The sequence below is a fragment of the Crotalus tigris genome, unplaced genomic scaffold (genome assembly GCF_016545835.1).
Source record: "Crotalus tigris isolate CLP2741 ecotype Arizona unplaced genomic scaffold, ASM1654583v1 scf7180000017666.27876245, whole genome shotgun sequence".
Lineage (NCBI taxonomy): Eukaryota > Metazoa > Chordata > Lepidosauria > Squamata > Viperidae > Crotalus > Crotalus tigris.
The window spans coordinates 4,973,138-4,996,567 of record NW_024096551.1 but is presented as its reverse complement, the minus strand read 5'-3'; the positions used below and the strand labels follow the sequence as shown (position 1 = coordinate 4,996,567).

The 23,430-nt window shown below is 34.5% G+C and overlaps 1 long non-coding RNA gene across 2 annotated transcripts in view; it reads right to left on the bottom strand.

Annotated features, from left to right (window-relative positions):
* Positions 1-23,430, bottom strand: part of LOC120305014 — a 122,551-nt gene that overhangs the window by 71,494 nt on the left and 27,627 nt on the right. The gene's annotated exons all lie outside the window — the stretch shown is intronic.

The following is a 23,430-nucleotide window of genomic DNA, read 5'->3' as shown; positions in this document are numbered from 1 at the left end:
TTTACTTTCCCTTTCAACAAAAGGAAAAAAATAAAAAGAGGGAATATAAAAGTAAAAGTAAATCTTTAAACTTAAAATCCAAATAAAATCAAAGAAAGCAAAAGCTAAATCCTCTACTCAGCTCTGTCCGCCTCTAAAAAAAACCTCACCAGATCACTTTAATCGCGGAGGTGGTTGCAGCGGCTTGTTTTGTCCCTAGGGACAAAAGCAGCTGGGAAGCGGAGACAGTCTGAACTCCGTGGGAGCACTCTTCTCACCCCCCCAAAAAACCTTGGGGGTGCATGAGAGTGGCTCTACCACTATTCAGAAAACCCTCTTCCCCCCCCTTTGCCCGGGAGGGGATTTTGAACCGCTGAACAGCTGATGGCCGCTGTTCATAGCGATTCAAACACTTACCCAGGAGGACGGCTACAAAGTAGCCGCCATCGCGCGCGCAGATCCACCGGAATTTTTTTTGCCCATCTTATCATTGTTTCTTTAACTTGTTCGCTTTCCATTTTCAAAGTTAATAGAAAATTATAAATTTTCTTAATTAGTTTCTCATCAGAAGTTAATAATATCTTATCAAAGTTTGCTCCTTGAAAAACCATACAGTTTAACATCTTTATCATACCTATCTTGCATTTGTAAATGTGCCCACTATGATAAATTGATACCCTGATTTTCCATTTCTTGTTTAGATTTTAAATTCCCTTCAGAGTTTAGAATATCTCTGTATGTCCGGATTTTTTCAAAATCAACTTAATTTGGGTGTACAAGTGCTTCCATTGTTGAAAGCCACCCTGGAATTTTCAGATGTATTTTACATTTTATTTTTTCCCATGTTGCTAATAATGCACTTCTTATATAGTGATTTTGAAAGTACTTATGAATTTTATTTTTCCCGTACCATAAGAAAATGTGCCATCCCAATTGTAAATCATGCCCCTCCAAATATAACAACCTTTTGTTTCTAAGAATTACCCATTCTTTTACCTATGTTAATATAGATGCTTGATAATATAAAACCCACTCTGGTAAACTAAAACCTCCATTTTCCTTGGCATCTTGTAACATTTTCATCTTATTTCTAGCTTTCTTTCCTTGCCAAATACATTTCAAAATTAATGAATTTAAATCTTCAAAGAATTTTTTCTCAAGTTTTACAGGTATTGTTTGAAATAGAAATAAAATTTTCGGTAATACATTCATTTTGACTGTGGCAATTCTTCCTAATACTGACAATTGCAAGCTTTTCCATTTTTCCAAATCCACTCTTATTATACTTTTGTATAATTATTTTCTTTTATCGTTTAACATCTTGCTATTAAGTATATTCCCAGGTATTTAACCTTTTTAACTATTTGTAGTTCTATTTTTTTCTGACATTTGTTTTTTTGTTTATCTGAAAGATTTTTAACTATTACTTTAGTTTTTTCTCTGTTTATTTTCAGTCCTGCTCTTTCTCCATACTGTTCTATCTTTCCCAGTAGTTGAGGAATCATCTCCAAGGGTTCTTCTAAAATAAATACCAAATCATCTGCAAATGCTTGTAATTTGTATGTTTCACCTTTTATTTCTAGTCCTTTAATTTTTGTATCTTCTCTAATATTTGTTTAGAACTTCCAAGGTTAAAATAAATAACAATGGAGATAATGGACATCCTTGCCTTGTACCTTTTCTTATCCCAAAGTTTTCTGTATAATCTCTATTCACAATCACTTTCACTGTTTGCTTATTGTATATTGCAAACATGTCAAACTTGCGACGTCACGTGACATCACATGACGTATCAGAGCTTTTTCCCCATTGCTGGCAAAGGGGTCGGTGTGGTTTCCTTGTGATGCATCCGGCCCATGAGCCGGCAGTTTGACACCCCTGGTATGCTGTTTTAATCGTATTTATAAAGTTTTGTCCAAAGTCCATTATTTTTAATTGCTGAATCATAAATTGACAGGAAATATTATCAAATGCCTTTTGGGTATCTAAAAATATTAGTGCCAATTGTTTCCCTGGATTTAATTCATAATATTCCAATATATCCACTATCGCTCTTAAATTATTTTTAATTTGTCTCTTTGGTAAAAAACCATTTTGGTCTGAATGTATAAATTCAGTTAAAAATCTTTTCAGTCGCTCTGCTATTATTGAAGTGAAATTTTATAATCTACATTTAATAATGATATCGGTCTTTAATTTTTTGTCTGAATCTTCTTTGATATTAAGGTAATATTTGCTTCTATCCATGTATTTGGGAGTTTAGCCTCCAACAAAAGTTCATTGCATACATCCTTCAATGGTTCACTTAATGTATCTTGTAAAGATTTATATAGCTCCACCAGTAGTCCATCTGGCCCCAGTGTTTTCTCATTTTTTTTGTCTTCTTATAGCCTCTGTTATTTCCATCATTGTTATTTTTTCCTGTAGCATAGTTTTAAAAGTTTCTGAAATTTTTGGAAGATTATTTCCTTCCAGTTATTGAATCATTTTTTTCTGTTATTCTGAATGTAGCATGGAATATAGCATTCGGCTCCCTGCCACATGTTTGGATAATCAAATGTGTAGAAATAACAAGAGTCAATAGAAACATTAGAGGTTTTGTGCAAAAATTGATAGCACAATGGTGATTGACTGAGAGGGTTTAATATCAAGAGAGAAATTTTACAAGAAGACTTTTTAACCACCACTGTTTGTCATTGCACTGATTCTTCTGTCAATAATATTGAATAACTCAGGCCATGGCTATCAAATATCAAAAACATCAGCCAGGCTATTCTATTTCCTTTACTTGGGCAATTAGAAGCTGTATGGAAAAACACCATCTGAAATACAATTGTCCCTCAACCTTCCTATATATTATATAGTCAAGATATTGCAATGGAGTTAGGACTAAAGTGCCACACTTACCATCAAATAAAGAAAATTAATGAAAACTGAAGGAACTGAGATGTCCTATGCAAATAACATAAAGACTCTGGATGAAAATTATCACTAAAAATACCTGGACACCTTTTCAAGCTGACAACATCAAGCACATTGGAGTCAAGAAAAGGGTTAGAAACTGCACACTGCCCAAAGTCATGTTCTGTGAGATTGATGTATAAATTTGTTATATAAATAAATAATTTAATGTTGATTTTAGAGATATAATAAAACCATTCCCAGCATAAATAGAATTTTATTAACTGAGTATATGCAATATCAAATGGAAAGTTGATCATTAATTCCACTGAAATGTTGTAGTAGAGCAACAACTTCTTGCAGCTTATAACTTTTGCAAAACATTGGAGACAGTGGAATATGATAATAAATACACCATTGATTATAAAATAGGTCAGACAATTCTTGACAGGGCTGATTTGTACCTCTTTTGCAACAGCTTAAAAAATTCAACTTAGAACTAAATTGAAGTTAACTGAAAAGCAGTTCCAGTGTGTGGTCAATTCTGGTGTGACATGGTAATCTCTCCACATAGCTGCAGCTTCCAACTGTACAGAGAACAAAGAGAGCAGCACATTATGCTACATAAAAAGTATTAATTCTGTGCTACAGCGACCTAGTCCCTTATTTATCACCATATCTTGGCAAAAATTAATTTTAAGTCTGATATAAAATCAGAATTGCCTATAAAAATAAAAACAAACCTCTCTCAGATTTCTATGGGAGTAGCCTTACAAGATGTTCCATTGCAAGCTCTACTACAGCACAGATCACAGCAGAAAACATTATTTACTTAGTATTTGTTGTAGTCAATTAAAAATCCAGACAAAGCTTTATTTGTTCATCCAAGATGCATTTTGAAAGCTGACTAAAAGAGTGTTTATTAAAAAGATTCTGGTTCTTTAAAAAAAAGATGTTAGAAATACTAAGTTTTCAAAAATAGCCAGTATTGGAAAATGCATGTTAGAGAAATGTGCATTAGAAAGATAATTTGAGGAAGTATATACTTAAAAGAATGCATAATAAGGGTAAATTCTCCATTGAGTCAAACTCCACTTTTTAAAATATTTCTTTTATTTTTTCCTGAAGAAAAAATTCAAAATATGAGTAAGAAAAAAAACCCAAACAAAACAAGAATTACAAACAAAACACAAAAAGAGAAAAGAAAAAAGTGTATATAAACTAATATAAAATTAACAGTAAACATAGAACCTCACCCTGGCTGAACACTGATACCCATATCTCGAAACAGATCTAATAGGTTTCCCACCCCTTGCATTACAGGTCTACAAATAGTTATATATTTTCCAGCAATACTTGTTAAATTATTGTTTTACATCACATTCTCTTAACAAATATCCCAACTATACAAATCTATTATCTGTCAATCAAGTTGATCCAATACCTGTTCACGAGTCAAACTGTACTCTTGATGATTTATGGGACACATTTATGAAATTTGCTTCACAACAATGCAGACATTTCTTGGAGGGGTACTTTTTCCTGCTTTCCAGTCTAGACTAAAATCCTCTTTACCGGTATTTCCTAGAGGTATCCCATTATGAGTATTAAACAGCAGATCTGATCCTACTTAGCTTTTTGGAATTACCCAAACTGACCAAGTGCTGCCACCTAGCTGGACTTTTAGATATGGTATAAAATATAAAATTAAAAATAAATATATCCAAATATTAAGCAACATTTCAAAGAATTGATGAAGACTTTAATAGTTTTTTTTAATAAAATTCATAAAAACCTCTATTGCCAATGGATTGGTCAATTGCCTTATCAACACAGATAGCCAAATATTATACTGCTTTGCAAAATTCTAGCTACATATAAATATTCTGAATAAATTAACAGTATTTTTAAATTATGCTGCTGAATTATTTATTTATTTGTGTTCTTTCCAATATCCTTCAGTCACTGAAAACTACCAATGCCTTCAGCACAAACAACAGTACTGTCACTATGCATGAATAATTAAATAAAATCTCTTAATAGCCACAGACAGGCTGGCTGGCACCTACTTCTACACTTCCAGCCCATGCTTCCTGGACAGCTATCTTAGTTCCATTTCACTTGCATTAAAAGACAAGCAGGATCCAGATACTACTGACAATGTTATCACGGTGCTCCTGATTTATTAGAAAAATATCCTGTCTGCATTGGAGGTATGAATGTGAAAAAAAATTCTGCAGAAACCTCAAGGATACTTCCGACATGACTTCTACAGAACAAAAAAACTTATTTGCCAGTTTTTTAAATGGCTACCAATTTATTTCCAGAAAAAGGTAGACCATACAGATTGAATTCTGAAAAGCTGACTTATATTCTTGAAGAAAAGTATGATTCCCAGACATTATTTGAAAGGGCTGCATGTTGTATGCATATCCATATGATCATGCCTCAAGTTGCATAATCAATATTCCTAAAATCTGGCTAGTTTACAATTCAGTTATCATTCTGACTAGACTCCTTTTTAGCATTAAATACTCATAAACATATTAAGACAAATAAGCTCTTGCCAAGTTCTTTCTACCTATATTTCAAAAATTCTTTACTAATCCAGCAGCAGTATCAAATAACTTGTCACTGTTTAAAAAGGAAATAACAAATTTAATGTAAAAAAAAAATCTGAATTAAGAGCAAAAGAAGGAACGTACTAGTAAACCAGGCAATTTACCTACCTCAGAACCTCCTAGTAAATTGGGCAATCTTGTATCCTCAAATAGTTTAAACTATTGATCACCTCTGAAAACTAGACGTGGCGCCTAAGGTGTTTGGAAGTTGAAAGATCTGAAAATTCCTATATTATCTACTTCTCTGTAATCATAGAAATAATTATCCAGGTTTTCAGACTTTTCTAATCCTACTTAGAGAGGTCAGGCTCTGGAAAAAAGAACATCTGGAATGCAAAACATACTTTCATCAATGAGCTACAATTCACATCACCAGATTGATTTGTAATTGACTGACAAACCGTACTCAACGAGTAGTCCTTAATGGTACTACATCTACATGGAGGGAAGTAAGCAGTGAGTGCCACAAAGTTCTGTCTTAGGCCCAGTACTCTTCAATATCTTTATAAATGACTTAGATGAGGGAATAGAAAGGGAACTCATCAAATTTGCAGATGAGACTAAGCTGGCAGGAATAGCCAATGCCTCAGAAGACAAGCTCAGGATCCAAAAAGATCTTGACAGACTTGAATAATGGGCCCTATCCAACAAAATGAAATTTAATTGTTTTACACCTAGTCAGGAAAAAAATCAAAGGTACAAGTACAGATTAGGTGAAACCTGGCTCAAAAACAGAACTGTGAGAGAGTCCTTGGAGTCTAGTGGATGATTACTTCAACATGAGCCGGAAGTGTGCAGCAGCAGCCAAAAAGGCTAATTTAATCTTTAGTTATATAAATAGGGGCACAGAATCAAAATCACGTGAAGTATTTATTAGTACTGCTTTATAAATCCTTAGTAATATCACACTTCAAATACTGCATCCAGTTTTGGTACCACATTACAAAAATGATGTTGAGACTTTGGAAAAAGTGCAAAGAGTAACTAAGATGATTTAGGGCTTGGAGACAAAGACATATGAAGAACGATTGCAAGGAATTGGGTATGGCCAGTCTAGAGAAAAGGAGGACTGGGGTTACACGATAGCGGTATTTCAGTATTTGAGGGGCTGCCACAAAGAAGAGGGGGGTCAACTTATTTTCCAAAGCACCAAAAGGCAAGAGAAGAAACAATGGATGGAAACTAATCAAGGAGAGAAGCAACCTGGAATTAAGGAGAAACTTCCTAAGGACAATTAACCAGTGGAACAGCTTGCATTCAGAAGTTGTAGGTGCTTCATCACTGGAGGTTTCTAAGAAAAGACTGGGTCTCTGTTTGAGCAGAGGGTTGGATAAGAGGACCCCCAAAGTCCCTTCCAGCTCTATTCTGATTGTCATTCACAATGGTCCATGCTTATATGGCAAATGTTTTAAATTGTACAAAAGCTGCAATCGGCATCATTTGTATAACATTATAAAAATGACATGAATCAGCACAAATTATGTAAGATCAAGGTAAATTCTATATAATTTTAATAGTCTTGTTGGATTGATTTAAATACAAATCAGATTAGGACTAATGCACAGGTTCCATTAAACAGAGACTTCACTACAGGAAATATTTTGCTTAATACTACACTTGTGGATCTTCTTCCTAAAGTCTGACATATTAAATTCTCCATCTTTCCCCTTTTTCAAAGAAGGCATAATATAATTATATATTATTCATTTCTACATTCATTTCTATTATTGAGGGGTTGTTGGTGCTCTCTGAGATTGGTTACCCAAACCAAGCAATATCATCAGTGCTAGCTAGTTTGTATGTAATGTGTATATAATGTCTGGTTTGTTTATCAAATTTATTTGCCATCCATCTCACAATTCAGGCAACTCTGAGTGGTTGTTAAAAATTGATTCAATTTATGGAGACATAAAATTTAAATAGTTTCCAAAACAATGCTGATAATAAAATATATACTGGTGCTGGAGAAATGGTGAAGATGACATTTCAGCTTTTCATTTTTGGAGAAATCACATCTCTATTTGTTGGTTCCTCGTTTGAATAAATAGCTGTACACCTCACTTGCAATGAAAATCTGGAGGGAAGATCTAGAAAAATAAAAAGTAATATACTTAGAACTGTATGGGTCTATCATAATGGGCTCCTGCTCTCCTTTCTCTTGGTACTCAGTAAGATTCCAAGATGATGTCTCTCCCTCCATCCTTCACAATATTGATTTGTTTAAACCTCTGGAATTCCTTGTAATCAATAATGAGCTGCAAGATTGGAAGGGAACATAAACTTCTATAGTATGCAGGAAACTCAAACTGTTCTCAAGAGGGTTTATCTATCCTTTTCCTAACATCTGCAGAGATTGAGAACCTCAATCTTTTTAAGCAAAGAGTCTTCCATTATTGTGCAGGAAGATTTTCCTTGTATTCAGACAAATTTTATCTAGCTATAGTTTACAAGCTTTATTTCTGGTCTTAATTTCTGTGGCAATATAAAATCATGGATAAAAAATCATGCAGACCATTACACCTTTACAATGGAGAGAAAATATGATGGAAAGAAGAAGAAAGTTAGTTTGATTTCCTGTTTTTTTCAGTGTAGGTCTCAGCCAATAAAAGTATCCAGTACCTATTTCTAGGAAGTTATTCCATTTGCTTTCTTTCAGCTCTTTGTGTGCGTTTCAGTGCCAGACATCAGTATGCGTGTCAGTAGATGTAGATTTTCTTCCATCTGTTAAATGAGTTTTCTTGTACTAAGAACAATTTTATAATTTTCTAAACAATAAAAAAGGTGTTATCACAAGATGAAAGAATGTGTGACAAATTGGGAAATATCTGTCCCTCCTGACATCCTGTGACAGCAGAGTTTGGAAGATACAAAGAAAGCATGTGGCTATACAAAAAATCAACAGTAATTTACAAGTCTATTTAAAGAAATCCTCCCCCCAGACACAACATCACATACTTCACTGCATTTCTCTGAAAACATCAATGTGAAAATATGGCATATATATGAGATTATCAAATGATATTGCTGTTACCCCATTAATCATATTTAATGCAGAAGTCCAATAATGCTATCATTGTTTCCAGGTTTACCAGTTCATAATTTAACATGATTTGCTCTTTTCAGGAGGCATCAGGTAATGGTTCAAAGTTCAAAGTTCAAAATTTTCCTAAACTGGAAAATTAAATGCCATTTTCTTCAGGATTAAATATGGTCAAGATCCCTGAAAAAGAACAATTAAGTTTCCACACATAGCCACACAGAAATACAGCTCTTCAAAAAGTGGGTAAGGGAGCCTGTAATTATTACATCAAGAGGATGGCTGAAAAAAAAAACTCTCTAAAAGTGAAAATACATAAAAAAGGTCCAAAAGCAATTGTCAATTAAACATGGGGAAATGATCCCTAAATATATGTTTTAATACAGGTAGTTCTTGACTTACAACAGTTCATTTAGTTACAACAGCATTGAAAAAAGTGAGTTATGACCATTTTTTCACACTTATGACCGTTACAGCATCCCTGTGGTCATGTGATCAAAATTCAGAGACTTGGCAACTGACTTGTATTTACAGTGGCTACAGTGTCCCAGGTCATGTGATTCCCCTTGAGATTTTTCTGATAAAAAAAGTCAATGGGGAAACTAGGTTCATTTAACAACTGTGCTACTGATTGAACTTTGTGGTCATGTGACTGTCATCTGCAACCTCCTGCCAGCTTTCCCACTGATTTTGCTTTTTGGAAGCTGGTAGTGAAGGTTGCAAATGGCAATCATGTGACTGCCGGCCACAGCATTATCATAATTGTGAGCAAATTGAAACACAGCCAAATTGCGATGATGTGACTGCAAGGACGTTGTGAAGGCTGTAATTACGAGGACAGTTGTTAAGTCCTTGTTCAGCAGTGTTGCAACTTTGAACAATCACTGAATGAGTGGTTGTTCAGTGAGAACTACCTATATTTAATTTTTGATCATGTCCTATTCATTACCTCTTTGGAAGAGGACTCTATTCAAAAGCCAACGCATCCTTCATTGTTGCCATCCATGTCTTGAGCATTCTTGAGAAAATCCAAGATAAACTTTTGGATGAGCACCTTCATTTCAATAGCCCCTTGTCAGCCCTTGGGCAAACTTTTAAGCTAGTGAACTCCCTTGATAGCTTGAAGTAACAAAGATATGCTTCAGAAAGGATAGGTTTGACTTTCAAAACAGGTAATTTATCCTATCCTTCAAACAAGTATCCTTTGAATTCTGAATCTACATGCTTCATAGCAAATGAAGGCGAAGAGAGATGTGTTGCAGTTCAGACTGCCAGTTCCAGGTACTTTCCATCATCAAAGTCTTAATTCATTTTTGAGCTTCTGTAATGTGATCACTGGATTCTTTCCCCAACTTTTCCAGATTATAGTCTTCAATTAACCAAAGTAAAAAGAGTGGCTGTCATATGGGATACTATAAAGTTTAAAGATGATTTTGCTGGAGATAAGTAGGAACATTACCTAGACAAAAATGCTGTAGAGAACTTCTTAAGTCCAGAAATGTAAGATAATATTTCCTGTTCTGGTCTGTCTAGTGGGCTGCTTACAAGTATGGCTTTCATAGGCCTGTCCCTGGAATTGAATAGCCTCTCAAGGGATCCCTCTTTGATTCTTTTAAAAGAGAGTTTTGTGGAGAGGGTCTGACTGAATATCTGTAATGTTACTCTAAGCCTCCTTCAGTGGTCCCTCCTGCAGCGCCAATTCTTGTGTTTAACTTTTTTTTCCACCTGAACATATCTGAAACTAAACTGATTTTTAAAAAGATGATTGTTGGCTGCTTTGGGCCTTTTTAAAAAGATGACCTGCAAGGCTTTTAATTAATGAAATTAATAATGTATGATTCTTGCCACGAGAGTTTGATGGACCTTGTTGAAAAGCTCAACATCCTGGAATTTACAGGCCTGAGCAACCATGTAAATATTCTCTTCAAAAGCTTGCTGGAAGGAATGTCTGCTATTGTTATACCCAGATTGCTGTGCCCTATTCGGATACTGAAACAGAAGAGATGCTTCTAGCATGGTGACAGATGGTCCTTCAGAGAATCTCTCTCTAGAGTCTAGGCTATACAAGTCTCTTAAGCTCAGAATTTCAAAACTTACAGTTGTGTTGCAAAATAGAAATTGAGGACATTTTGTAGAATATATTTATTTTAGTAGAAGGCAAAAGATTTATACAATCTGAAGAGAAACCAGGGTTTTTAGAATTCTGTAACTCCAGATATGAAAAACTGGACTTCATAGAAGGGCGAGTAAACAATTTTGAGAAAATTTCTGTCAGTCAAAAAATGTCAATGTGTTTGACTGAACATTAAAAGCTTAGTTTCCATTTATATAATGACATGAACCTGGAACATATTGCTTTGGTAGTGATTTTAAGTTTTTGGAGAAGGCCACAAAATGAATGTACTATATCTATGGTACTTAATTTGTGTATATCTGAATAGATTTGGAATTTGCTATGTCCCAAAGTTAATATATATTCTGCAGGCAAACCTGACTTTTTCTATTTATCTTGTTCATAATGTTAAGTAATCAGAAGTATCTAGAGTACCTTGACTTGCAGAGCAAATGAAAAATAATAGTGGATCTCAAAGAGCTCAGCAGGATTGACCAAATTAATATTAGAATAGGATGTCACTTGAACATACCAGGGTTATCCCTCTCAGACTGGGAAGGAAACAAACAGGAAACAGTTTTAATTCCATGATAGTAGAGCTTCTTCCTCCCAAATAAAAGATCCCAAATACAATCCTGATATCTCCAAGCAAGGCTACAAAATTTTGATCAGTTAATGTAGATATTTCAAGCAAGAGAGAACACTAATTTGACTTGTTAGAGATCAGTTCCTAATATAGAGCTTCTTATGCTCTTTTAAAGATTTTTCAATTAAAATATTTTTAATATGTGTTTGTACAGTAAATAGCTAGCAATCCTAGGAATAAATATTGGCCATCAGTCTTCATCATGTGCACATAAAATGGAATATGTATATATGTTTAATAATGTCCTATCAGGGTAGCTCATATCTTTCATTCTCCGTTCCTTATTCATCAGATAGCATGGATGAGCAATGGAAGAATACAATAAAAGATGAGAAGTTGTGGCTGCAATCATCCATATATATGAATCCCCACGCTGTGTCTTTAAAAAAAAATATGGGGTTAACACCAAAAGCAGAAGACAAGAAGGGCCCTTAGAAATACTGTACAATCAAATTCTGTAGACTGCACAAAATTCTTATCTAAACTTTTAACTTATTGACTCTTGAGATTTCTAAAAGTGACTTTGCAAGTCACTTTCATTTCACCTCCCAATCTTTATGCTTGAGAAAAGTAGTGCAGTCTTTGTAAGAATCATATCAAATCCTTTGTTGAATGCCATCCGAATTTTAACTTTTTGCTTGTTCTGCACTGTATAGTATAGGTATGTAGATTACTATATAATTATGCAACAAGAAAAAAGAATTTAGAGTTATAGAAACCATTTCTGAACTGCCTAGTTATTGTTTAATTTATTAAATTTTTATCCTGCCTTTATTAAATAATTCAAGATAGCAAACATACATAATATTCCTTCCTTCTCCCAACCTAGATCTTAATACTATACTGTTTCCTATATAAAAAAAACAGCATGAAAAGACTTGAGCAAATTCTTCAAAAGGCATTTTGCCAAGGTGTATTAGTGTTTTCTTGGCTTTATTATGTTTAGAATGTAGGCATATTTTCAACAGAAGTGCTAGCATATTGCTTTCCATTAGCAGGAATGAAGCTTGATTCTTACTCTTGGGTTTAGTTTTCACTGACCATGCTTTTTGTTTCAGGCTATGAGGTTACTGATTTCAGTTACAATTTCCTCTCTTGGGAGTGCATCCTACTTTTAAGCTGATTAAAACTCATCTGATTTCTCACATATTGCCTCTTATTAATCACCTTCATTCTCAGTAGTCTATCCATATAATTATTAGCAGCTATTATCTTCGAAGAAGGTCATACATGTCATCATTGTGCTTGCTCCTAAACTTTCTCTTAATTCATTGGAATCTTCTTTTTTCCTCTTTTTCTTTTAAAGTAAAAAAATGAAATTTTATCCTACGGTAGTTTTACTGTTCAGCTGTATAAGTGGGATCTAGCATCTATCTGGTGCAGCAGATTGAGATTTAGAGCAATTGCAATAATGAGCAGCTACATAAACTAAAGCTTAAATAATGAACACTTCGCACAAGCTTTTCTGTGGTTTTCACAGACCCAAACAGTTTCCAGTACTGCAATACAATTTTTGATGTTTAGATGCATCTGTTTTGCAACACTCTTATCCTTAAGCACAAAGAAAGGCTGAAAGGTTTCAAACATGTATAGACATTATGATTTCACTGTAAGTTTAGTCATATCTCCTGCCAACTCAGCATCTGAGAAAAATCAAGAAACTACCTCCTTTAATGCTAAATCTAAACCATTTAAGCTCCCTGCTCTCACTCTGCTGGTTTCTGATTTTCTGAAGTTGTTGGGAGTGATTTTGTCCTATCCCTCAGCCTCCTACATAATAGGATTGTTCTTGCAGAGATTAAAAAATGAAAATATCAATCATATAATTTTCTTATACAAAACAAAATCAAATATGAGAAAGGGCAGAATTGGGACTGGTAACTCTGTCACTAAGCCACATTAAGCAAGACATCATGTGTCCACGACTTGTGAAGCCCGCAAATGACAGTAACATGACCACAGATTGCTGTGATATCATAAATGCAAAGATTGGTTGTAAAGTTACTTTTTTAGCACTGCTCTAATTCTGAATGGTCATTTAAGAGATTTAGAGAAAATCAAGAGCTGAATTTGTTTCTCATACTTGATTCTGTTTTGTATAAGAAAGCCTTATATATGGGTAAATTGGGATACAGAAAAACTTGGCAAGTTTCAAGATTCTATGATAATTCCTGGGACCCCCATGGTATTGTTTCCTTGACCTTGCATACCTTATGGATAATATACTGCATGCTATCCCAGGGCAATTATACAGCTTGTATCTAAGTAAAAACAATATACTGTATTATAACTCTGAAAGACAAACACCATCTCTTACCAGTTCTAAACTGCAGATCTATGACTTGTGGCAGTGGTGGTGAAATGCATACAGGAATAAACAAGAGTCTGAACCACCATGGGAATCCATTACTCAGTGTGTATCAGTGTTTCTCAACCTTGACAATTTTAAGGCATGTGGACTTCAACTCCCAGAATTCCACAGCCAGCAATGCTGGCTGTGGAATTCTGGGAGTTGAAGTCCACATGCCTTAAAATTGTCAAGGTTGAGAAACACTGGTGTATATCAAGGGAAGCAACTTCCCATGTTTTGTTTTGCTTGAAAAAAAGGATGGTTTGTATTTCTAATTTCTGTGCAGCATTCTTACTTCAGAGTTAGAGTTAATCACATTTCCAATAGAAAGCAAAATAAGCATAATTGTCTTCTTATCTGGCATAATCAAAAGCATTATTTTCCTCAGTGCAAACCTGTGCATTCCTAAGTAAATCATACTGTTTTCCATGCAATTCATTTGTACAGTATGCATTTAGCAATAATCCAACCTGCATTTTTCTACTACAAGATTGATGCTGCATCTAAATAGTTTGTAAATACAGCTTGATTGCAATATCCTATTATTCTTTTTGCTTTCAGAGAAGCCTGGCCCTCAGTATACGACAATAACAGCTAGCAGCCATGCCAACATCATTATCCACTCTACCTGTTTCTATTTATGACTGGAAATCTACTGTGCACACTGTCTCTGAATTAAGATTTAGACACCAGAATAATTTCTGTCCATTGTATTTTCCACATAATTAAGTCAAATGTGTTCATACCATTTTTTTCCCTAAAAAAAAGACTTTTCTTTCTCAAGCCACTTGATGATTTTCTTACTTTTTCTATATTGCAAATGCATTATTTTTTGTGGACTGAAAAATGATCTAGATTGCTTTTATAGGAATGTACTCCTTCATTTCTGCAGTAAAATAACAACAAAGTTAATTCTAAATTGTAAAGAATCTTGATTTTAGAATACCTAGTGATTAAGTGTTCAGGCGGGTCCTGTTGGAATGTTACACTTGGATGTGGATATCTAATATCACCAATATGTCTCTGACCCTGAAAGAACTTTCTAGAAAATAATTTGAAGGCAGCTTTCCTTTGATTTTTCACTGAGAGATGCTTATGTCTGTCAATGAAATGCCTCTGTACTTATAGCACGAATTAAATTGGCAAGGACAAGAATTGAAGAAAGGCAGCTGTTCCTCTTTCTGAAGAGGACACCAGCCTGCAGGATTTCAGTTCTGCTTTTGAAGTTTCCTCCCCTCCTTTGTTTTTGTTTAAAAAAACTCTTGCACACCAACTATTATGCATCTATACTAGGACAGAATAGTCCCAAATGCTTTATTGCCCCGATAGATGCCAAGATTAAATTTATTGTCAAAGGACTTTTCCTTTTTATTTAATAACACTGATTAATCTTTTAAAAGATGCCATTTAATTAAGGGAAAGGGATGGTGAAAAAGACAACAGGATAAAATACTACATCCACAACATACTATGTTAATAATATGGAATGCCACAAAGAGGTCTATAATTCAACCATTTTCATAGATTATTGTTCCAAAAGTATCAGACCATAGAAAACGTTTGTGTATTAATAATTAATAAATCATTCTAATAAAATTAATTAGAACCGCTAACAGTTTTTATAACAATCTTAGGTAATTATTGTCGGATTTTTAAATTAAAAATCTGCATACACATGCATATTAATAACTAAAGCTATACATTTGTGTTATAAAGCAGTATTTAAAACTGAAGATTTCAAAAGTACTTTTAAAAATAATTGATATTGTTTTTTCAAGAAATACTCATTTATCCCATAGCTCCTGAACTGTTTGTGATTCATTTAATGACAATGTGATTCCTTTAATGACAATTATGGCTTCCTTTACATTTGTTGTAAAAGAACAGGTGAAAAATCAAATCAGGTCATGTAACCATTGGCTTAATGACTGTTTAATGACCACAAAGACCAAACTCCTAAGGTCGATGTGATCATTAACTGTCACACATACATCAGCTAAAGTCATGCAAACTAAACTGTTTTGTGATTTCTTTGGGTTTGGTTTAATGTCACATGTGAACCTATTATACTGAGTTTTTATTCAACAAATCATAATTTAAAGAAACTATGGCACACAATGATACATGAACCCAATTCTGACTTCTGTAACTTCTGGATTTTTTTGGATCCAGGTTAAAATCTCCTAATGAGTTTTGAAAGCTAGGTTGAAATAGCTTAGCCTTAGGGCTAAGATAGCACACTTCTTAAAATAACATGGATAATATTCCTGAATTCATAGAGCCAGAGATATAGTTAAACAACTGAAATGAATCCAAAATATTTTAGCTGTGAAAATTTTAAAAAATACAAAATAATTTTTAGAAGTTGCAGGATTCAGCTTTTCTTCTTTTGTCACTAAATTTCAACCTTTAACACACAGACTGGCTTCTAAGTGCCCAAGAGTAACAAAGATACAATATTGTGCTGGTACCAGTTCAGCTGATACAACAATCAGGCATTTTGACCTCCAACTGATAGCACAATGAGCATTTTTCAGAAAGGCACATTATCTTCTTTGTATTTAAAATGCTGAATGATTTTTGGTGCATGATAACTTAACTGCTGTAATAGGAGTATAAGTAATATCCAATAAAGCAAACAAAGGGAAAAGCAATTTTAAACACAGTTTCTCAAAGCCTGAAAAAAATAGACATTTAATAAAATGACAAGATAGATCAATGGCTATGACAAATGACAAGATAACACACTGGCTATGCCTCTATAGTCTGGAATTCTAAGTATAAATTATCTTACATGAGTCAAGAGCATCTTTATTTTATAATCTTATTGTATCACCTTATTTTTTTATTTTTTGTGTGTTCGATTTTTATGGCTGCCCATCTCATTCAATGATTCTGGATAGCTTATCGCTCAGTGACTATATTGACGATATAAGAGGAAACCATAAAACTTTAACCAATGTGTATAAGTTAATAAAGATAGAAACATCTAGTTCAAATCTTCCTCACCATGGAATAGTGCTGGTTGATTTTAGACCAGACATGTCAAACTCACGACATCACATGACATTGCACAACATATCGGGACGCTTTTGCCATTGCCGGCAATGGGGTGGGTGTGGCTTCCACATGACGTATCTGGCCCATGGGCCGACAGTTTGACACCCGTTTTAGACCAACTAATTTTTCAGCTCAATCTAATTTACAGGAAATTTTTTGTAGACATACAGTACAAAGAAATATAATATAATCTATTTCGACTTCTTAGAAAGAAGGCAGGGAGATCTAATAAAGAAATAATTCTTTATGGTTCAAATGGTCATAATAAAGAAGACTGGGAAGGCAAGTGTTTGATCTCTAATAAAAGTCAATTAATCCTATACCAAGCTCTAAATTTATCTCTTAATAAAAACTAATTTATGAATTCTATTTTTTAGAGAGAGCAAAAAATAGAATTTAGTTTCAGATAGAAATTTTCTGGTTTATTTTCTATCTGGTGAGAGGAATGGATTGCAACTGTATAAGCTGTCTGACCATTACCTATTTTAAACACAGTGAAAGTTTCTACGGATAAAAACATTGCTGCACCATGGGCTCACCTGTGTCCCCCACTGTGACCAATCTCTACATGGAAGAGGTAGAAACCAAAGCCTTAAACTCTTTCACAGGAATTCCACCCACTCACTGGTATAGGTATATGGAAGAAACATAGATCAAGATCAAAACAGAGCAATTGGAAGCATTCACCAAGCCTATAAATTCTGTGAACAGATACATCAAATTCACATGTGAAGATGTTAAGAAAAATAATCTAGTCTTCCTGGACTGTGCAGTATAGGGGAGACAGAAGCTTTAACACTGAAGTTTACAGATCCACACACAGAGATCAATATTTACATTTTGATTCTCACCACCTACTGGAAAACAAAATTGGAGTATCAGAACCTTATACCACTGAGCTCAAGGCCTGCCTACCAGCAAAGATGGAAAAGAAAAAGAACTAAAACACATCAAGGAAGCCCCCAGAACTTGTGCCTATCCCAAGTGGGCCTCAATCAAATCCCTAAAAAAGACTTTTTATGGAGTTGCTCTTCCATAAAAGAAAAAGACAACAATAAGCAAAGCTACGTAGTCATTCCATACACTGCAGAAATATCAAAAAAGCTCAGGAGGATCTTCAGCCAACACAACATACATGCACACTTCAAACCTAAGAATACACTAAGGCAGAAGCTTGTCTACCCCAAGGATAAAACACCCAGTAACAAACTGAGCAATGTGGTCTATGCAGTACAATGCAGTGAGCCATGTATAGATCTGTACATTAGGGAAACAAAATAACCATTTCATAAACATATGGCACAACAGAGGAGAACATACCCATCAGGCCAAGATTCAGCACTCCATCTGTATTTAAAAGACAATGTCCACATTTTGGACAGAGAGGACTGCTGGTTTAAAAGAGTATGTCAAAACTGAACAGCCTTCTCTCAACAGAGGGGGAGGGATACAACATCATCTATCCTCAATCTACAACACAATCCTTTCAACTGTTCCAAGAAGGCTCCACACCCATTTACAGCTAGCATCAATGACCCACTAAAAGAATGCAAATGGCCTGCTGTTTGCAAGGAGTATAAATCCTTCCATTCCCCACCACCCAGTCAGAGCTGAAGAAGCTTCTTGGATGAGAAGCGAAACTTCTTCAAAGAGAAAAAAGAAAGTCCAGTTGCCTCGTGAAAAAGCACTTTTGGGACAATGTAACAGGAATCCTTCTAAATAAGTAACAGCCATTGTGAAGTGCTGGAAGTTATTGTTTGGATCCATATATTATTGCCAATCTCTTATAATAGGCCCCCGTACACCTTCTAAAGATATGAACTTTCCTGGAATGCCCCCTCTGGAATAACCAGAAATAAAAATATGGGAGAGAAAATACACATCCTTAGAGTGTTGGAGAAAACTGTTTATTCTTTGACTCTCAATTCTTATATCATTGCCTATTCGGTTCAACACCCACATGGAATTCTAAATAACCCTTCTGTGGGTTCATATAATGTCTAAGAAGATCCTTACTGGTGACTTCATTACCATTTCATATATCCCTATACTTTTTTTGATGGTGATATCTTTTAAAAATAAGAGGAAATATTCCTCCATACTGCTTTAATTCTGCATCAGCTAGACACACAAACTTACTTTGATCTTTATGGCTATGTTGGAGTCAGATTAAGATAGCCGTAATTTTGAGGCTACACTCTTATAATGCGTAATGATCCTAGTGATCTGTGTTTACTGTTTTAGTTGTGCTACTATATTATGAAAAATTACTTTTTTATATCATTATTCTGCATGACTAAGCATGTAATAAGGGACATTTATCAGAATGATGTTTATTTTATAAACCTATTATTTGGCTAGGTATATTTTTAAGATGGCTTTTTATGGTCCCACAAAAATGTGGGGTATACTACTCACTGGCCTTGTAATATTGTCACTTTAATATCAAAGAAAAATAGGTTATTATTACTTGGGAATTAATCATTTTGTTTTCAATTAATATAAATTTACATTTTAATTAAGTGCAAATTAAATTTAAATCTAAAATCTTAGGTTTCTCCAATTTTTATTTTTTTCTTGTCTGTCTATTTCTTAAAGTATGGGCTCCAACATGTCAATTTAAAGACAACCACAGCAGAAAATAATTATGACTGAATTAAAAGTATTGAATTTTTGCTATTTGTGACCCATGTTATTTCTGTAATATTATTACTATTATAAAATTTTAAAATGCTTTAGGCTTCATCTGAATAAACATGGAATAAAATATTTTAAAATATACAAAGTCTAACTTGCCTAGAAAATGTTTTAAAGTTGAAAGCTGACTAGCAGAACAATTAGTCTTGCGGCTTCACCCAGGTAGTATATATTCACTGACTGCTACAATTTCTAGAAATAATTGTTACAGAATAATCCAGGAGCCCTGATGGAGCAGTGGTTAGAATGCAGTATTGCAGGCTGGCTCTGCCCATAGCCAGGAGTTCAATTCTGATTGGTTCAAGATTGACTCAGCCTTCCATCCTTCCAAGTCAGTAAAATAAGGACCCAGATTTTGGGGGGCAACATGCTAAAGTTGTAAACCACCCAGAGAGTGCTATAAAGCACTAAGGAGAGATATATAACTAAATGCTATTGCTGTTAGAGAAGACTGCACAAAACAATGGCAACAAAGGCCAATGGCTGTTGCATGTCAGTGGAGAGATTTTGGCCAATGGTATCTTCTTTTTCACTTCCTTCCTTTCAGGACATACTAGATCAGACATGTCAAACACAAGGCCCGGGTGCCAGATGCAGCCCACGAAGTGGTTTCATGTGGCCCGCGAAGCCATCCTGGAAACAGTGAGGGAACGGCCCCCGCTGTCTTGGCCCTGGCCCAGGCCAGCTGGAAACCAATGTAGAATTTTGTGGTGGCCATCTTGGCACTTACCCCAGTGGACCATGCCTTGGCACTTGTCCCGGTCCCACCCCCTTCTGCCAGAGACCCTCAGATCTGTCCCACTCCTGCCCAGGCCCCCACAGGCACGTTTGACGCAAATGATGTAGAACTGGCCATGCCCACCCAGTAGGCCACACCCACTCCATCCATGCCCACCCAGTAGGCTGCACCCACTCTGGCCACACCTACCCAGCCCCCCAAGGGCAACTGCAATGCTGATGTGGCCCTCAGTGAAATTGAGTTTGACACCCCTGTACTAGATTATTTTGATATACGAGAATAGACCAAGCAGCAGAGGCACCCACAGCAATGGATATTGATTCCAAAATGCAAACAAACCCTCTACCTCTTTCTGTATTCAAGTAGTGTTAAAAAGGAGAGAGGCTTTGATTGCTTGGTTATGCCTGCTTTTTTTTTTTTTTGAAGCCAGTCATCATTGCTGTGGCTACCTCAAATGATTGTCTTATTTCTTACACCCCAGTTTACAACCAGTCTCAAAATCATGTAATTCTATAGGGTGGGTTTTTTTGGAAAGTCAGAATGGATCAAGAGAAGTTGAATTCCTATCCCTGCAGTACAAGAAAATTGAGTTTCCCTCTCATTGTCTTCATGGTGTACTGTAAGATACTTTCAAATAAATTTCAGGTTTCTCAGTGCGCCTATGCAAAAGGAGATGAATTGCCTTTAATCTTACTAGGGGCATAAGGAAAAATGAACCCCCTTTTTCTGGCCACCCTACTTACCTGTAAATGAAGTGAAGTGAAAATTAAATTAGAGTTCTAAGACACATTCTGAAAAAATTCCAGTAAAGAAACCAGGATTTATTTTGGTAGGGCCAGCCCAGGGGTAGGCAACCTTGGCTCTTTTATGACTCGTGGACTTAAACTCCCAGAATTCCTCAGCCAGCTCCCAGAATTCCTCAGCCAAGTGAAAAATAACTTGGTATGGCCCTACCTTTGAGGGGGCAATTTAGTTGGGAGAGCAAGGGCAAACCGTAAATGCACATCCTGAGTCACTTTCCACAGATGAGAGCAGCTGGCTAATTCATCAGAACAGCCAGGAGAAACTCACACTTGTTTGATAAAACTGTAAACTGAAAACTGCTGCTTCACTGTTTAACGGCTCAGTTGGTTACAATAAAACTACTCCAAAGTTTTCCTATGTACCTAACAGTTACAGTTTTTTTTCCCCCCCAATACATAAAACCAATTCTACTTATACCACATTACTGGGCAGTATAAGCATTTATCTAGAGAAAACAAATAAAAACATCACAGTGACAAGCAAAGAATATGAGTGTGCAAGATGAACATGACTTTAAACACACCTAATGATTTTGCATAGATATACTGCCATGAGATTTCATTTTACATATTTTTTGGATGAAAAGCAGGAAAGATTTTATTTCATCAGCCTTCAAAAATGGATATAGAAAGCATATTCCTTGTAGTCAAAACTATGAAGTTGTCCAAAAAAACCTGAAAATCACCAACTGAAAAATAAGTCACTCTTTATAGAGAGAGACTGAATTCTGAATAGTATGCTACAATAATTTATTTCTTTTAACACTCTCAACAGAAGAGCTAATTCAAATTTTATAGTATCATAGTTATGCAGATTCTTATCTTGGTGACAACACAATATACTTTAATGCACTTTTTTCTACTGGCAAATTAAATATGTATGCACAGCATATACAAGGACTCAATCTTTATGGCACAAGAATGCACTGTAAAAAAATATCACAGAGTTGGTAATCCTCTTTGCTGTGTAAAACTGGATCCATGCTAAAATTTTTGTATATTCCAAATTTAAATGTATGGAGATAATTAAAAACATTTTCGCATCAAGTAATATTGTCAGCAGCTAATGAAAAAAGTTGATAAATATTAACAAAGGAAAGCACTTATTCCCTTTGTTTCCTATAAAGCATAACCTAGCAATAGGTGTGTTACATACACATAAAATAAAATCACATATTTATTTACGTTTATGTTCTATTTTAAAAAGTCACCTATGATAAGACATCAACAGGTACAATCATTACTACTCACTATATTTCAGTACTAAATTTATAACATTTTCTTTAAATCTTAAGATGTGGGTATATAGTACCTACTTTCACTTTTATATTTGCTTAAATAAAAAGTATCCTCATTATTAGAAAAGTACACAGAATTCTATTCTTGCTATCAACAAAACAGAAATTGCTATAAAATGCAACAACAAAAAGCAGCATTAAATGTGTTAATAATTTTGATCTTCTTTCAAAACCAGAATAATCAGTCTGGAGTATTTTTTACCTATCTTGTCTATAATTGCAGAGGGGTGCAAAATATATATATTTTTTTTGCATCAAATAAAACCAATGTTTTAAATTGCTATATGCATTCTTTACTTGATACCTGAATCTTTATGGTATCAAACTGGATTTTCCAAACAATAGAATAATTTTAGAGGCAAAGTTATAAAGAGCTAATATTTTCTATTTTCTATGAAAATCTATAGAAATGAGTAAGAAAGTTTCATTACCACTTATATTATACTACTTTCTATTATTTTTTGTTGCCTAAATTCTCATTTTTCATAACTGTTCTTTCATATTTAGTCTAGTGTAAGAAAGCTTTTCTACCAGTAGGCATAGGTTTGATCTGATGTCTTGATATTAATTTAGCCACCAGTGAAACTCAAAATAAAATAGAACTGACATAACAATTTAAAACAGTTTAAAAATACATATAAGTATTTTCTTGCTTGTTCATGTTACTAATAGTACTTGTCAGTAAATCATACTTATCACTTGTCAGTCAGAATTGCATTTATGTTCCAAAGATTCTTAGTGTTTCATGTTTCTATGACATACACGTATTCTTTATTATTATGTTACAGATAAAAACTGTAAAAATATGCACAAAGCTATAGAGAGCAAAATATTCAATATGTAAAACAATTACAACATTTAAAAGGAAAAAACTTGACTCTATAATGAAACAGATTTTTTTAAATCTTATACAGAAACAATTTTAACATATGGATTCAAGAGGAAAAGGGAGGTACAATCAGAATAAATAGAAAATTATATCAATTCCTTATTCTCTGGCTACTATGCCTTTAATTATACATTAGTCCTTTTTAAAAAAAAAAACGATAATATAATGCAAATATTTTATGCATCATCTTAATAGAAAGAAATCCAAGCCATGTCCCTTTCATTTTTCATTATTTGACATCCAATATATTTCCCTATAGTTGCATGCCAAATATAGTGAGCTTTAAGACAAAAGATG